This window comes from Corythoichthys intestinalis, chromosome 19 (assembly GCF_030265065.1).
Source record: "Corythoichthys intestinalis isolate RoL2023-P3 chromosome 19, ASM3026506v1, whole genome shotgun sequence".
Taxonomy (NCBI): domain Eukaryota; kingdom Metazoa; phylum Chordata; class Actinopteri; order Syngnathiformes; family Syngnathidae; genus Corythoichthys; species Corythoichthys intestinalis.
This window is the reverse complement of record NC_080413.1, coordinates 33002155-33019931: the sequence shown is the minus strand read 5'-3', so window position 1 is coordinate 33019931 and position 17777 is coordinate 33002155. Positions and strand designations below refer to the sequence as shown.

Sequence of the window (17777 nt, the reverse complement as noted above, 5' to 3'; positions counted from 1 at the left end):
AAATTCTTGTAATAAATGCATAAATCGCGCAAGTTCTATAGATATAAACGTAAAACAGTCTAGATTCTTGGTTAAAAGCAAAATAAACGGGCAGTTATCATTCATTTTACGTAAATATTTCAGGCAGAAGTTACGCTATTGTGTAATCCAACGTGGCAGCCGTCACAAAACAAAAAGAGCTTTTTAAGTTGAAAATTCTTGTAAATAAATGCATAAATCGCAGAATTTCTATAAATATGAACGTTAAACAGTCTAGATTCTTGGTTAAAAGCAAAAGAACGGGCAGTTATCAGTCATTTTACGTAAATATTTCAAGCAAAAGTTACGCTATTGTGTTATCCAACGTGGTGGCCGTCACAAAACGAAGAGCTTTTTAGTTGAAAATTCTTGTAAATAAATGCGTAGATCGTGGAATTTCGATAGGTATGAATGTAAAACAGTCTGTAATCTTGGTTAAAAGCAAAGAAAAAAAAAAAACGGGCAGCTATCATTAATTTTACCTAAATATCTTAAGCTAAAGTTACCCAAATTTTATCCATTAAATTTTTTCACAACCTTTCAAAGTACATGCATGGTCCTATTTAATATAATAATTACCTTGGATCCTCGACCAAATCACTGTTGAGACACACTTGCCTGCTTGTATGCAGTAAAACCTTTGTCCTGTTTCCACCTTAATCCGGTGTTAGAACGCAACGTGTGTTTGAGCTATCGCAGTGAAAGCCAACTCAACGTTCTGCCTGGGTTGGCTCCCTACAGGGAGGCGTTGCGCGATGTTTGTAGGAGCTGTCTTGTCAACTGATAGTGAAGTCTATGCTTGTATGTCAAAATATTGTTAATCTCAAATTGAAGAGTATAAAAAGTATCGTAATCTTTTAGAGTGATTTTTATAAAGGATATTCCACTGTGTTGGTACTTGTGTCCCAAAAGTCAAGCTTAGTGAAAACATTGTTTTGTAATTTCTTTTCCACATGCAGTGGATATGTAATTTTTATTAGTGCTGTCAAATTTATCGCGTTAACGGGTGGTAATTATTTTTTTAAATTAATCACGTTAAAATATTTGACACATTTAACTCATGTGCGGAATGACCCGCTCATGCATTGCCTCAAACAGATTACAATGACGCCGTTTTTTGCATATTGAGAGCTAAGAGGCATAGTAAGGCGAGTGGACACAAGCGTTCATTGGACCGCGCCGTTTATTGGCATAAGCTTCGGTAACTCCTTCACAACAAACATAAGTATCATTTATTGAAAGCACAATAAAAATAATATTCCTATCTCTCAAAAAAAAAAAAAAATGTTTACAAAAAGAAAAGCTGGCATTCCCAATCAAAACAGCTATGCAAAATACACGTAAAACTTACTCAGACTTAGGTCAAACTCTATTCAAACATTTCATTTAGCTCAACAAATACACTGGATGGCAATATTTTGTCATAATATACAAACTATCAAAGGTCTTGTACGTTGTGAAGCAGCACTCAAATGACCGTGAAGTACAATGGAATGGATGGACCCAGTAAGAACTATGGCGTCAGTCAAGGGACAAAACCCACTCATTGGCTTGATTGCTAAGTAATTTAAAACTAGCCATTGACACCTTGTAGTGTATTTCAATCACTACCTTACGTAGTTAAAGACACTGTGGAAGAACGGCAGGGAGCGCATGTGACGTCACCGCTCGGTGACGTCAACAATAGTTAGCTACTAGTTTATTTTTTTGATTGAAAATTTTACAAATTTTATTAAAACGAAAACATTAAGAGGGGTTTTAATTAGGGCTGTCAAAATTATTGCGTTAACGGGCGTTTTAATTAATCACGTTAAATTATTTGACGCAATTAACGCAGATGCCCCGCTCAGACAGATTTAAATGACTGTACAGTGAAACGCTCACTTGTTGTGTTTTATGGAGTTTTGCCGCCCTCTGCTGGCGCTTGGGTGCGACTGATTTTATAGGCTTCAGCACCCATGAGCATTGTGTAAGTAATTATTGACATCAACAATGGCGGGCTACTAGTTTATTTTTTGATTGAAAATTTTACAAATTTTATTAAAACGAAAACATTAAGAGGAGTTTTCATATAAAATTTCTATAACTTGTACTAACATTTTTCTTTTAAGAATTACAAGTCTTTCTATCCATGGATCGCTTTAACAGAATGTTAATAATGTTAATGCCATCTTGTTGATTTATTGTTATAATAAACAAATACAGTCCTTATGTACCGTATGTTGAATGTATATATCCATCTTGTGTCTTATCTTTCCATTCCACACAATAATTTACAGAAAAATATGGCATATTTTATAGATGGTTTGAATTGCGATTAATTGCGATTAATTACAATAAATTAATTTTTAAGCTGTAATTAACTCGATTAAAAATTTTAATCGTTTGACAGCCCTAGTTAAAATATTTGATGCAATTAACGCACATGCCCAGCTCAGACAGATTTAAATGACAGTACAGTGAAATGCCCACATGTTAATTGTGTTTTATGGAGTTTTGCCACCCTCTGCTGGCGCTTGGATGCGACTGATTTTATAGGCTTCAGCACCCATGAGCATTGTGTAAGTAATTATTGACATCAACAATGGCGGGCTACTAGTTTATTTTTTGATTGAAATTTTTACAAATTTTATTAAAACGAAAACATTAAGAGGGGTTTTAATGTAAAATTTCTATAACTTGTACTAACATTTATCTTTTAAGAACTACAAGTCTTTCTATCCGTGGATCCCTTTAACAGAAAGAATGTTAATAATGTTAATGCCATCTTGTGGATTTATTGTCATAATAAACAAAGGCAGTACCTATGCACAGTATGTTGAATGTATATACCCGTCTTGTGTCTTATCTTTCCATTCCAGCAATAATTTACAGAAAAACATGGCATATTTTAGAGATGGTGTTTTTGCAAATAATTACGAATGATTAATTTTAAGCTGTGATAAACTCGATTAAAAGTTTTAATCGTTTGACAGCCCTAGTATATATATTTATATACTGTAATATATACATACGCCGTACCTGACTATAAGCCATATGCATCCACGTCTTGATATGGGATATTTAGAGCTGTTGTTAAAGGATACCAGGGATAGAAGGACATGTCGTTCTTAAAAGATAAATCTTAGTATGAGTTAGAATAATTTGATTTTAAAACCCCTCTTATTGTTTTTGTTTCAATAAAATTTGTAAAATAATTTAACTAGTAGGTCTAAGACTAGGACTAGGACTACGAGTCGGTTAAGCTGTGATTAACTCGATTAAAAATTTTAATCATTTGACAGCCATAGTTTTTAATTTAAGTGGTTGAATCTTAACGCAGTTCAGATGCCATGCATGTAAAGACACAAAATTGTGTACTTCAGGTGCCAGAGGTGTTTTGCAGTCAAGTGACGTTTGGACCGTTATGAGTCTCCAGTGCAAAGAACAGGATTTACAGGTCAGCAATGAGGAGGCATTCTTTTAAGACACATTTATGTTTTTCTACCAACATGACAAAGTATGCTTAGGACACCCACTGGGGGAAGAATAGATTGCCTTCAATGCAATGAAGTTGGGAGAGGGAGTATATATACTATATGTACATATATTAATGTTGTAGTTTTATGAAGTTAGGAAATACTGTATATGCATGCTTTTAACAATTTGATAACCTGAAATAAAGAGCAAATACAAAAACATACCAGTTAATTAAACCCATGAAAAATATAGGATGATAGATACACTTTTTTGTTAAAGACACATCAAGAAGGATAACAAAATAAAGCCTTTTTTATGCTTGTTTTATATGGTACTTCGTCTTATAAGAATAAAATTATAGTTTAAAAGAAAAACGAACTCAGAGCTTTGTTCATACTGTATAAACACTGAATACAGCTCAACACCACATGGTGGTCCTTTTACAAGCCAGATCACAGTCAAATGCTTAATTTGACATTTATAGGTAAAGCTACGGCACATTGTAACCCTTTGTTTTTATCTTTTTTTTAAAGGCTTTGCACATACGTGACTAAATGACAACTTGTGTCGCAGATTTATTTAAAAAACACAAAATATCAGCAATAGGATCTTTAGAGTAAATTCTCACACACAGACATGTTTGCACCTGTTTTTGCGATAAACTCACTGTGACTCCTCAGTCATTCTCTGGTTTTTGGAACACAGCTGTGCTCTTCACAGTTGTGTCTCCCTTTAATATTATTCTACAATTTAGCATCTATAGCAAATGGACCGACTGACTCATGACTACAACATACTTTTACTACAGTCGAATTGTTTTCAAAAGCCGCTAAACCACACTTTGTTTCACAAAGTAGGACATTTGAAGAGATAAATTCAAAGCAGATGTCTGAGTCAACAGTAGACTTCACTAGAAGGTGACTATTCCGATCTTCTGTTTATGGCCATGACTCAAAGGTTTTTGGCTTTTCACCAAAGCGAATGCTACTTTAACTTTTCAGGAGTCTTTTGAAAAGCACAATAGATTATTCAATTTCCCGATACCTGATTTTTATAGTAAATGGAAACTAATGGAAACTAACTTTTGCCTGTGGTTATTACCAGAGGTGGGTAGAGTAGCAATTTTTTTTTTACTCAAGTAAGAGTAGCGTTATTTCAAAATAATTTTACTCAAGTAAAAGTAAAAGTAGTCATCCAAAAAATGTACTCAAGTAAAAAAAAAAAAAAAGTATTTTGTGAAAAGTCAAGTAATGAGTAACATTGTGAGTAACTGCTTATGATCTTTGATTTTTTTTTTTCTCGGCACAAAGTTATCTATATGAAATGTTATTATTTTACTGTACAATAATAACCCATTACATAACTACATTAAGCCAAAGAAATACAAAAAAAATCTTTGAATTTCAGCGAGAGAAAAAAAATTCAGAAATGAACCACCATTCGTCCAAAAAGCACGAGTGCTTCCTTATTTGACAAAAAAGTTTGAATAGTTGAATAGTGAATGGTTCCTTTATAGCTCTTATTATGAAATTAAAAGGATCATTTCTCCGGTTTTCCGTAGTCAATCAGTGCCAATTAAAAATTGGGACAGAGGTTAAAATCCGCGTGTTCAAGTCATGTTGAGGGCGGCGCTTTATGTCAAATACTTCATTTTTTACAGTGCTTTAGAGACGCCACATGATTGAACAGGCTGGCCTGATCATAGAACACCAAGCTTGAGTCTGATTGGTATAATGGAGTCATGTGATTTTTGGTGCAATGTCTGATTGGTGAAACTAGTAAAGCTACTTTTGGTATCGCTGGCAATAAACAAAACAAAAAACAAACACATATGTAGAATAGAGAGGAAAAACGTTTCTTCTTCACAAATCTACTCACATTGGCGCAGGAAACGGGTTACTGAGGGTGCTGCATGTGTTGGGGGCAGAGTGTTTTGGTAGACTTCTTTTTTGTTGTTGTTGTTTTTATTAATAATAAAAAAAAACACATCTAAAAACATATCAAAACAATAGTGTATTTAACCAAAGACTTCATAATGATTTTGATGGGACACATTCCCCAGACACTGTGCCACGCCTTCAAGTAGGGGGCCGTCCCACACTCTGCTTCAGTCGGTCAAAGTCAGTTGCAGTTATTCTCAAACACATGCAGCGATCCAACGCCAGATTTAGGTTGAAAAAGTATGAATGCTATACCGCATAGAAACAGGAAGGATTGTCTCAGGAGTGATTTGTTCAAGGATTAAAGGTAATTATTATATTTTTCGTACCACGCATACATTATGAAACTTTGAGAAAAAAAATCATTCAGAGAAATTAACTGCTACGGCATTGGCATCATAATTCGCAATATTTACGTATAATAAATGCTAACTGCCCGTTTTTGTTTTGTTTTTTGATTTTAACCAAGAATCGACATTGTTTTACGTTCATATCTATAAAGAATTCAAGGATTTAAGCATTTATTTACAACAGTTTTCAACGTAAAAAGCTCTGTGGTGATAAGGCGGCGCCACAGTGGCTTAAAGACTAGCAGCACATTTGACATTCTTACGCAAAATAAATGCTAACTAGCCGTTTTTTTTGTTTTTTGTTTTGCTTTTAATCAAGAATCAACTCGGTCAGCTTTGACGTAGATAGGCCCCCTATTAATTGGCTCCGCGCCCCGTGTCCCGTCAATATATTATGAAGTCTATGAACGGCAAAATTTTCTAAAATTACCAATTCGAGGTCGAAAATGAAGATGATAGTTCTATAATAGTGCCCAGCGAGGAAAAGCTTACTGCACATTTAGACCTTGGAGTCCATAAAGGAAATCTACCTTTGGTGTCTTAAATAGGTAAATCATGCTTGTATTGTAGCCATATTATATTGCTTGTCATTGCAGTTGAGCTGCTGCAATGCAGAGCGCTGTTGGATATTCGCGTGCAATTTATTTGAGTGTCGTGAAAAACGGGTGTTAAACCGAGGCTTATGGACTTATTTTAATTTTCAAATGCGTTTGTGTGTCATTGCGCTTTCTAGCTGCGAGGATTTGCATTATAGTACACGGGCGCTTTTATTTCCAATACAAAAACTCCAACACACACAGTAAGCAAAATAGAATGCTGTCTTTATAGTAGCATGGTGGTAGTACGTAAACTATCCAGCATGCGTGTATACTGCCATTGTGCACGCCTTGTATGGAGAAAACGCGAATGAGAAAATGGGAAAAACTAAAAAAAGATCCTCGGCACCCGCTGCTGTGAGTGACTGCCAGTGCCCCTGTCGACTGAAGTAAAAAGGCTTAGTAAAACTACTCTTAGAAGTACATTTTTCTCAAAAAGTTACACAAGTAAATGTAACCGAGGAAATGTAACGCGGTACTTCCCAACTCTGGTTATTACTTACATGATATTAGGCATATCAGAAATCTCGTTACTACTGATACAGTTTTAAAATTGTTCTTGCACTTCCAACAATTTTACTATTTTTAGTTGTGAATGAAATACTCAATAATGAAACAAACTATTGGCCTTGGCAAAGATTCAGACCCTTTAAGTGCTCTCTTAGTTCACATGGCTAAGTAAACTTTCCAAATTCTGCTAAATAAACAGTGCACTGCCAGGTACATGACATATTAGTTCAAGTTGAACAATTACTTAACCACTGGTGTTATGAGTAGTCCTCTCTTGGTGTGTGAATTAAATGGGTCTTATCTAAAGGTAATGCAAACCTAATACCCAATAATCAAACCATTAAAAGTAGCAATAATCATTATTAAGCTGACCACATTTTTTGATAAATGTTTTAAACCTCCTTCTACGATAACAAAGGCATATTCAAGGTTGCCATCCAGATTTAAAAACAGATCCAGGTGCTGACCCACTGAACAAACAAGAGCCTGGCTAGCACTGAACTGACCTTTGACCCCATGTGGCAAAAGAGGTGAACATTTTCTCCAGGGGCATGGATTTTCTTTACATTTTTTTTAAGATCAACACTCGTTTGATAGAAGAGTCAGGGTCAATTTAGCAGAATGTATCTTTCATTTAGGGTGTCTGTCTGGTAACCTCTTCTCAATTGCTGGTTGGTAATGATTGAGTCAAATTATAACTCCATTGGAACGAATATGGCAGTTTTAAAGACAAACTATAGTGATGAGAGTTTTACAATTTACACCTCTTGGTCAGAAAATCTAAATTTCTGATTAAGGTTTCTGATAAAGTTAGTTGGATAAATTTATACTTAGTGCTCAGTGAGGGAATAGATGATGGATGTATTTTTTAAATATACTGTAAAAGTAAAAACTCCTATGAAACCCACTTATATCTGCGAATGAGATAAAATACGGAAGGCAAAAATATAGTATGGGCTACTACTCACAACTCCCAGGGTTCACTGAACGTAACATATTTATAGCGCTCTGCCATTGGCTATTGCCTACCATCTTCCTGGCATTCAAGTTTTTTTACATGATGCACAACTCTTATTTTATGTTCATTGTGCAGTAATGTAATTATAACATGTATTTGTTACGTTTTGATGCATTTTTATGCTTGATAAGAGATTTATTTCTGAATTTTAGGGGCGTTCCGAACCGATTAGGGCAGTGCTTCTCAATTATTTTCTGTTATGCCCCCCCCAGGAAGACATACCCCCCCCCCCCAAAACTCTCTGCCGCCACTGTAAATATACTGTAGTATTATTTGTATTTAAAATATTCCTCTGCATAACATTGTGTTCTTTTTAATATTAAAGAAAAAAGTAATATAGATCAACTTACAATTAAGTTTAAAAAAAAAAAAAAAAACTCATCCATACTGTAAAGAGATGTGATCGATCGGGTCCGATCACGTCATTTTCAAAGTATCGGAATCGGCAAAAAAATATCGGCCATGCCTTTTTTTAATATATATATATTTTTGAATTAAAACGTTTTCTAATTGTATTTAACGTTACAGACATAATATGTTACACTCATCCAGAGTCTTTAGTTTAGGCTGAAGGTAGGGTTATCAACTTTATCCCGATAACGGTGGTAATTAATTTTTTAAAAAATGTATCACGTTAAAATATCTAACGCAATTAATGCATGCGCTGCACGACCCACTCACGCATTGTCGCGCTCAATCTGTAGTGGCACCGTTTTACCTATATAGAGGGATAAAAGGCAGCGTACAATGAGTCGAGTAAATTTTGGCAGCCTTTGGAGCCTTTTTTTAATTGGCTAAAGCCTTACAATCCCTCTCCCTATGATTAGAAATATCATGGGAAGCATTGTGGGGAAGCAAGGTAGCAATTGATCGTTTTCTTAACACCCTATTTAATTTCCCAACGCAGAGACGATATATCAATTGGTAGCACTACGCACAGTCATGGTTCCATTTCCCATCATGCGTTTGGGCATGGCTACAGTATCATTTGCTGAAAGCTCAACAAATACACTAGATGGCAATATTTAGTCACAATATACAAAGTCACATTTATCCTTTAAGAATTACAATTCTTTCTATCCGTGGATCCCTCTCACAGAAAGAATGTTAATAATGTAAATGCCATCTTGATGATTTATTGTCATAATAAACAAATACAGTACTTATGTTCTGTATGTTGAATGTATACATTCGTCCGAGTTTTATTCATTTTTTTCTTAATGCATTGCCAAAATGTATATGATCGGGAAAAATTATCGGGAATAATTGGAATTAAATCGGGAGAAAAAAAAGCAATCGGATCGGGAAATATCGGGATCGGCAGATACTCAAACTAAAACGATCGGGATCGGATCGGGAGCGAAAAAACATGATCGGAACAACCCTATAAAATACACTAAAGATTTTTTCACCGTTTGATACTGAAAAATACAATTTAAAAAAGTCAATAAATAATAATAAACTCAAATTGATTAGCAACATTAACTCACGAGGACAATACTCCAAACAATTAGACCGAAAAAACAAAAATTGATAGAAAAAAAATGACAGTGTCATTGGACAGAGGGACGGTTTATTTTTGCTGCTGGCAGTATCAGTTCCTTTCTTATGTTGTGGAGTTATTTGGCCCTGAGCAACTTGGTATGCCACCTTATATGATTATATGACAGTGCTCGCTAGTTTACTGATGTAACACTGACAAAGCGGGAGGACTGTCGGCACGTTTTTCGCTGAAAAAAATAATTCTTGCTGTCCGCTGCGAACATTTTTAGACAAAGTAAATAGACCGGTCTTTCCTCGTCTCCCACTGTACTAAAAGTCAAAGCCAAAAGCCAAATGCTGCATACGCTTCGTCATATTTCCTTGTCTTAGCTTTTCATGTCTCCAGTGCTCTTATCTGTGTGATCTTGTTTGTTCAAAAATATTGCGCACACGCTGAAAATGAGAGCGGCACTGCCACCCACTGAGTGGATGTGCAATTACACTTTATTCTAGTACGGCAAAGAAGTATGTTCCCCAAGGTCACATGCGCCACCCCCAGCATCGCTCTGCACCCCCCTGGGGGGGCCCGCCCCACTATTTGAGAAGTACTGGATTAGGGCATTTACATTGCTGGCCAAAAGTATTGGCACCCCTGCAATTCTGTCAGATAGTGCTCAATTTCTCCCAGAAAATGATTGCAATTACAAATGCTTTGGTAGTAATAAAGTGTATCACAAAAGTGAGTACACCCCTCGCATTTCTGCAGATATTTATGTTTATCTTTTCATGGGACAACACTGAAAAAAACGACACTTTGACACGATGAAAAGTAGTCTGTGTACAGTTCATATAATAGAGTTAATTTATTTTCCCCTCAAAATAACTCAAAATTTAGCCATTAATATCTAAACCCCTGGCAACAAAAGTGAGCACACCCCTTAGAAACTACATCCCTAAATGTCCAAATTGAGTACTGCTTGTCATTTTCCCTCCAAAATGTCATGTGACTCGTTACAGGAGTGCTATCAGCATTGCTGCAGAGATTGAAGGGGTGGGGGTGAGGGGGTCAGCCTGTTAGTGCTCAGATCATACGCCCTACTCTACATTAAAATGGTGTGCATGGCTGTCACCCCAGGAGGCAGCCTCTTCTAAAGACGGTACACAAGAAAGCCCGCAAACAGTTTGCTGAAGACATGTCAACAAAGCACATGGATTACTGGAACCATGTCCTATGGTCTGATGAGATGAAGATTCATTTGTTTGGTTCCGATGGTCTCAAGCATGTGTGGCGCCGACCAGGTGAGGAGTACAAAGATATGTGTGTCATGCTTACAGTCAAGCATGGAGGTAGGAATGACCCTCCCACCTCCTGTAACGAGTCACATGCCATTTTGGAGGGAAAATGACAAGCAGTACTCAATTCGGACATTTAGAGATGTACGTAGTTCCCATGCGGTGTACTCACTTTTGTTGCCTGGGGTTTGGATATTAATGACCATCTTTTGAGTTATTTTGAGGGGAAAATAAATTAACTCTATTATATAAGCTGCACACAGACTACTTTTAATTGTGTCAAAGTGTCCTTTTGTCAGTGTTGTCCCATGAAAAAATATACTTAAAAATCTGCAGAAATGCGAGCGGTGTACTCACTTTTGTGATACAGTGTATCTTCATTTATTTTGCTTACAATTGAAAAACACAAAAGAGAATAAAAAAAAAATAAATTAAGTCATCATAATTTTACACAAAACTCCAAAAATGGGCCGTGTTGGCACCCTCAGCCTAATACTTGGTACCACAACCTCTTAGACGAAATAACTGCGAACAACCGCTTACGGTATTCATCAATGAGTTTCTTACAATGCTCTTCTGGAATTTTAGACCATTCTTCTTTGGCCAACTGCTCCAGGTCTCTGAGATTTGAAGGGTGCCTTCTCCAAACTGACGTTTTCAGATCTCTCCACAGGTGTTCTATGGGATTCAGGTCTGGACTCATTGCTGGCCACTTTAGAAGTCTCCAGTGCTTTCTCTCAAACCATTTTCTAGTGCTTTTTGAAGTGTGTTTTGGGTCATTGTCCTGCCGGAAGACCCATGACCTCTGAGGGAGACCCATCTTTCTCACACTGGGTCCTACGTCATGCTGCAAAATTTGTTGGTTGTCTTCAGGCTTCATAATGCCATTCACACGGTCAAGCAGTCCAGTGCCAGAGGCAGCAGAGCGACTCCAAAACATTAGGGAACCTCCGCCATGTTTGACTATGGGGACTGTGTTCTTTTCTTTGAAGGCCTTGTTTTTGTTCGTGTAAACTCTATGTTGATGCCTTTTCCCAAAAAGCTCTACTTTTTTCTTATCTAACCAGAGAACATTCTACCAAAACGTTTTTGGATTTCTCAGGTAACTTTTGGCAAACTCAAGCCTGGCTTTTTTATGTCTCTGGGTCAGATGTGGGTTCTACCATAGAGTCCATTTTCATTCAGACGCCGACGGTTGTACCCTCGGACTGCAAGACATCTTGAACTTGTTTGAGTGTTAGTCGAGGTTCTTTATCCCCCATCTTCAATCTTTTGTTGAAATCTCTCGTCAATTTTTTTTTCCCGTCAACATCTAGGGAGATTAGCCACAGTGCCATGGGCTTTACAATTATTAATGACACTGCGCACAGTAGACAAAGGAACATTCAGGTCTTTGGAGATGGACTTGTACCCTTGAGATTGCCTATGCTTCCTCACAATTTTGCTTCTCAAGTCCTCAGACAGTTATTTGGTCTTCTTTCTTTTCTCCATGCTCAATATGGTACACACAAGGACACTGGACAGAGGTTGATTTAGTTATTGCAACAACCTGTTATGCGCCACAGGTAAGTAACAGCTATCAGCTAAAAGTGTCTCTAAATATGGAATTTTCAGTTTACGAAACTACTTCCAGAACCAATTAATTTCTTAAGTAGAGGTACCACTGTAGTCTAAAGTCAATAACTATAAGTAATTTATGATTAGGATTTATCATGAAACATATGCTTCTACTTCAGATATCACATGTAGATAAATGAAAAACAGATCCTTTACAAATTCAATTATTGTGTAACTGAGCTTCTTTAAAATAATACAATTTTTCCTGCCCCAGGAATAAAGCCAGGTGCATTTAACATGTTGATGTATTTATAATGAACAGAACACCAGTTTAATCATTCCAGCATAGGGAAAGTAATTATGTATGTCATTGATTAGGGTAATAATCCCTATAGGTTACATACAGTATGTTGGACAGATTCAGCAGAAAGTATTTTTGCAGTATGTTGGGCCATTAACAAACACAGATGTGGGTTTGTAGGAAAAATAATTCCATCTTTCGAACCTGACAGTGGACCAGCACACACGTGCACACTCATAAAGTGAAACCAGACCTTTGCGTGCCTTTGATCACCTTACACCTTGAAGAACTGCTTTCAATGAATCACTGCTTTAAAGAGACACTTATTGATTGGACGATGCGTTACATTCCGATCACGTGCTATATAAAGTTAGGTCACATGGATTAGAATTAATAAATCAAAACTGGAAATGTGTGATAATAACTTGCCAAAGATAAGAAATGAATGTTATGCAAGCTTTCTTTGATCCGTCGCCAGTAAAATGTTACAATGTTGTACTTTGTCTATCATGGTTTCATCTTGTCCCTTAGTTTGCAAATTTCTTGAAAATAAGGGAGTCCGATATCACAATATTTGAACATACCAAAAGAATGTGATTGTTAGTGTATTTTGAATTAGGGCTGCAACTAACGATTATTTTTAGCATCGATTAATCGGACAATTAATTAATACGATTAATCGATTATCTGATGAATGTCACTTTTTTCAATTACCTTCATAATTTAACTTGAGGTTGTTTTAGGCATGTTGTAAGTAACAATGAAGACAATATGGATGACTATTTCCTTCAAAAATAATATTTTGTTACAGCTACATGACTTAGTTGTAGTCTACAACTGTACTGTTTTAAGTAAGTATAACTTGTTAAAGTTTTTAATCAAGATTCTGAGCTTAAAATTAGGGCTGTCAAACGATTAAAATTTTTAATCGAGTTAATTACAGCTTAAAAATTAATTAATCGTAATTAATCGCAATTAATCGCAATTCAAACCAGCTATAAAATATGCCATATTTTTCTGTAAATTATATATATATTCTGTAAAATAAATTGTTGGAATGGAAAGATAAGACACAAGATGGATATATACATTCAACATACGGTACATAAGGACTGTAGTGGGCATTTCACTCTACTGTCATCTAAATCTGTCTATGCTGTCCTCACTCCGAAGCGTCGACTTTTTCCAAAGCTGGACAGCTAGTGAACGACGCCTTAATAATCAGACTTCTTCCTTTTTCATCTGATTTATTAATAAAATGGCCTCAAACCATTGTCCTCTTTAGACCGTCGTAAAACTACAAAAAAAACAGTACACAAGCATTGCATTAGCAACAACGTTAGCTTAGCACGCTATACAAGTTCACTAAACATAAACAAAAAGCGTCTCATACAAAAAAATATAACATTTCGCTTACTAACATAATATGTACATTCTTTACAACAACCATACTTACGGACAAATCTTGTCCAAGGATCATATAAGCACAACAGAGACGTCGTGCAGCCATATTGAACTGGCAAGAAAACAATAAACCATGTCGACCACAAGAGTTCGCTGTTAGACAGCACAAAAAGCCTTGCTGTAAAACTTACCAAAAGGCAGAATACTGTCTGAGCGGGACATGTGCGTTAATTGCGTCAAATATTTTAACGTGATTGATTTAAAAATTAATTACCGTGTGTTAATGCGATAATTTTGACAGCCCTACTTAAAATATAAAAATATTTCTCAGTATGCAAATCAGACAAGTCCTATGCATTTAATTTTTTGGGAAAAAGTGCTGCTGATTGACATTTTTTTTCTTGTGGGCAAAGAGCTGATATGAATTGTGTCAACGACTCATTTTTTTTCTTAACAAAATCGAATAATGAGGTGGCAGACTGTAATGAATCAGTTTTCTTTATCAAACACATTGTTGATAAATACAATCCAAACCCACTTTCAAGGCACACTCTTTTGTATGACAGTTTACAGTTTGAATGGGAGCTTGTGTTGAAAAGAGACCAAGCTGTTATATGAATGGGTTTATGTGTGTGGTTTGCTTTTAAAAAGAAATGAGACAACTACTACTATGTAACAATAACTCAAGTGCTAGTATGCGCCTCCAAAACACAATACAAACGGACACTTAAGATACTGATTAGCATAATCACTAACTAGCTTAGCACTCGGTACCATGTAGTAACGTCTCATCAACAACGCATACAAACAATACAATTGGCTTCATTTACTCATCTCTGACGGAGGCACACTGGATCTAACAACACGGAATACAGTCTAACTCTCAACACTTCGTAATCCAGTGGTACCTTGACATGGTCGCATCAACTTACGATCCTTTCGACATCCATCGTAAAATTTCACTCGCCATTTGTCCCGACATATGACGACATGCTCGAAATATGCCGATTTATGACAGCGTCGCAATTTCATTGTTTTCCCGCAAGACAGACGCACGTGAGAGAAATCAACACGGGTCTCGAGAAGGTTGGTGCATGTGTGGGAAAAAAGGAAAAACATGATGCTTACCATTGAAATTAAGAAGGAAATGATAGAAAAATATGAGCGTGGTGGACGTGTGAGTGAAATGGCCAGACAATGCGGCACACCGGTCCACCTCACCCGCGCCAACAACAACAGAACATAAAAACCAAAACTAAAAACTTCCCAATCTGTCTTTCTCTCGTCAGTCACACGGTGCGTTCAGGTACAGCACACAAAACACATCCACCACCTGCAGTATTTATTAAGGATTTAGCTTAAATTTTGGGGCTGTGGAATGAATTAATCGAATTATAAAGAATTCTTATAGGAAAATCCCACTCCACATTAGACCATTTCGACTTATTAACCAGGTCCTGGAATGAATTAAATTCATATATGGATGTACCACTGTATTACTGATTCAACAACCCAACCTGAGTGTAGCAGTGAACTCTCTCTCTCTCTCTAGCTCTAATCACTGGCGCTCGTGCGCAGCCTTACATTTCACACAAACAAGGACCCAAATGGGACTGTTCATTGTGGGCGGCAAAAATCGATTATCAGATTCGTTGGCAACTAATTTATTAATCAATATTTATCGATTAGGTTTTTGCAGCCTTACTTATTTTGAACATATAAATATATGTATATACAGTTGGGCAAATAAGTATTTAGTCAACCACTAGTTGTACAAGTTCTCCCACTTGAAAATATTAGAGAGGCCTGTAATTGTCAACATGGGTAAACCTCAACCATGAGAGACAGAATGTGGAAAAAAAACCCAGAAAATCACATTGTTTGTTTTTTAAAGAATTTATTTGCAAATCATGGTGGAAAATAAGTATTTGGTCAATACCAAAAGTTCATCTCAATACTTTGTTATGTACGCTTTATTGTCAATAACGGAGGCCAAACGTTTTCTGTAACTCTTCACAAGCTTTTCACACACTGTTGCTGGTATTTTGGCCCATCCCTCCATGCAGATCGCCTCTAGAGCAGTGATGTTTTGGGGCTGTCGTTGGGCAACACGGACTTTCAAATCCCTCCACAGATTTTCTATGGGGTTGAGATCTGGAGACTGGCTAGGCCACTCAAGGACCTTGAAATGCTTCTTACGAAGCCACTGGCTTTGGTGTTCTTTGGACACTTCCTTGGATTATTTCTCCTCCAAACACAAGAACCTGTGTTTCTACCAAAAAGTTCTATTTCGTTTCATCTGACCATAACACATTCTCCCAGTCCTCTTCTGGATCATCCAAATGCTCTCTAGCAAACGTCTGGCAGTGCAGGATTTGAGTCCCTGGCGGCGCAATGTGTTACTGATAGTAGCCTTTGTTGCTGTGGTCCCAGCTCTCTGTAGGTTATTCACTAGGTCCTCCCGTGTGGTTCTGGGATTTTTGCTCACCGTTCTTGTTATCATTTTGACGCCACGGGGTGAGATCTTTCATGGAGCCCCAGATCGAGGGAGATTATCAGTGGTCTTGTATGTCTTCCTTTTTCTAATAATTGCTCCCACAGTTGATTTCTTTACACCAAGCATTTTACCTATTGCAGATTCAGTCTTCCCAGCCTGGTGCAGGTCTACAATTTTGTCTCTGGTGTCCTTCCACAGCTCTTTGGTCTTGGCCATAGTGGAGTTTGGAGTGTGACTGACTGAAGTTGTGGACAGGTGTCCTTTATATCGATGAGTTAAAACAGGCGCCATTAATACAGGTAACGAGTGGAGCCTCGTAAGACCTCGTTAGAAGAAGTCAGAACTCTTTGACAGCCAGAAATTTTGCTTGTTTGTAGGTGACTAAATATTTATTTTCCACTCTAATTTGGAAATAAATTCTTTAAAAAATCAAACAATGTGATTTTCTGTTTTTTTTTTTTCACATTCTGTCTTTCATGGTTGAGGTTTACCCATGTTGACAATCACAGGCCTCTCTAATCTTTTCAAGTAGGAGAACTTGCACAATTGGTGGTTGACTAAATACTTATTTGCCCCACTGTATACTGTATGTTTTTTTTGTTTTTGTTTTTGTTTTTGTTTTTAATGCAATATGTCTGAAAAAGCAATGAAGCAAAAACATATCAGTAATAGTATTGTTTGAAAATGTTGAAGTGGCAGAAAAGATGGCTCTTTAACTTCAATATCTTATTTCCACTTTTTATTTTTTCATGTCTTTTTATTAACTTTTGTTTTATTGTTCAATGCCATCTCATTTGAATGTTTCCCCCCTGTATTATTTAAGTTACATTCAGTCACAGAACAATAATGTTCTTGTCCAATAACATTACAGAAGTTTCATAGCTCCTGGAAATGCTCATGTTCCCGTAGCTGTGAATTTTATTAGCCCGGCACCTTTTTTTTTTCCATATTTGCTGTTATTTGCTGCCTGAACTTTCTCAACTGGACTTTAAACTATCTGACCTTCTTAAATTGTGAATACTGCAGAAAACCTCAACTACATACTGTCCACCTATGTGATGGTGGATGGGTAACTTTGTTCTCTCACCACAAAAACAGGTAATAGCTATGTTCACCAATTGGCTGCTAAATTCTTCAATTTAAACATCAGCGGGTAATGCATTGTAGAAATTTTTTATTGCTTGCCTACAACATCTTAAAACTTAAACAATGAAGTTGCAGACCAATAAACTGAAACAATAAAAGACAAAACACGGCAGTGAGCTGACTATAGTTTGTCACATCCTAACTGAGATTTTTTCCCCCCACTATTGAAAACTTTTGACCATGAACTATAAAAACATCCTTAAAAA

The 17777-nt window shown here is 36.6% G+C and overlaps 1 protein-coding gene across 1 annotated transcript in view; it reads right to left on the bottom strand.

Moving 5' to 3' along the window:
- Positions 1–17777, bottom strand: part of stmn4 (stathmin-like 4) — a 69563-nt gene that overhangs the window by 32207 nt on the left and 19579 nt on the right. The window lies entirely within an intron of this gene.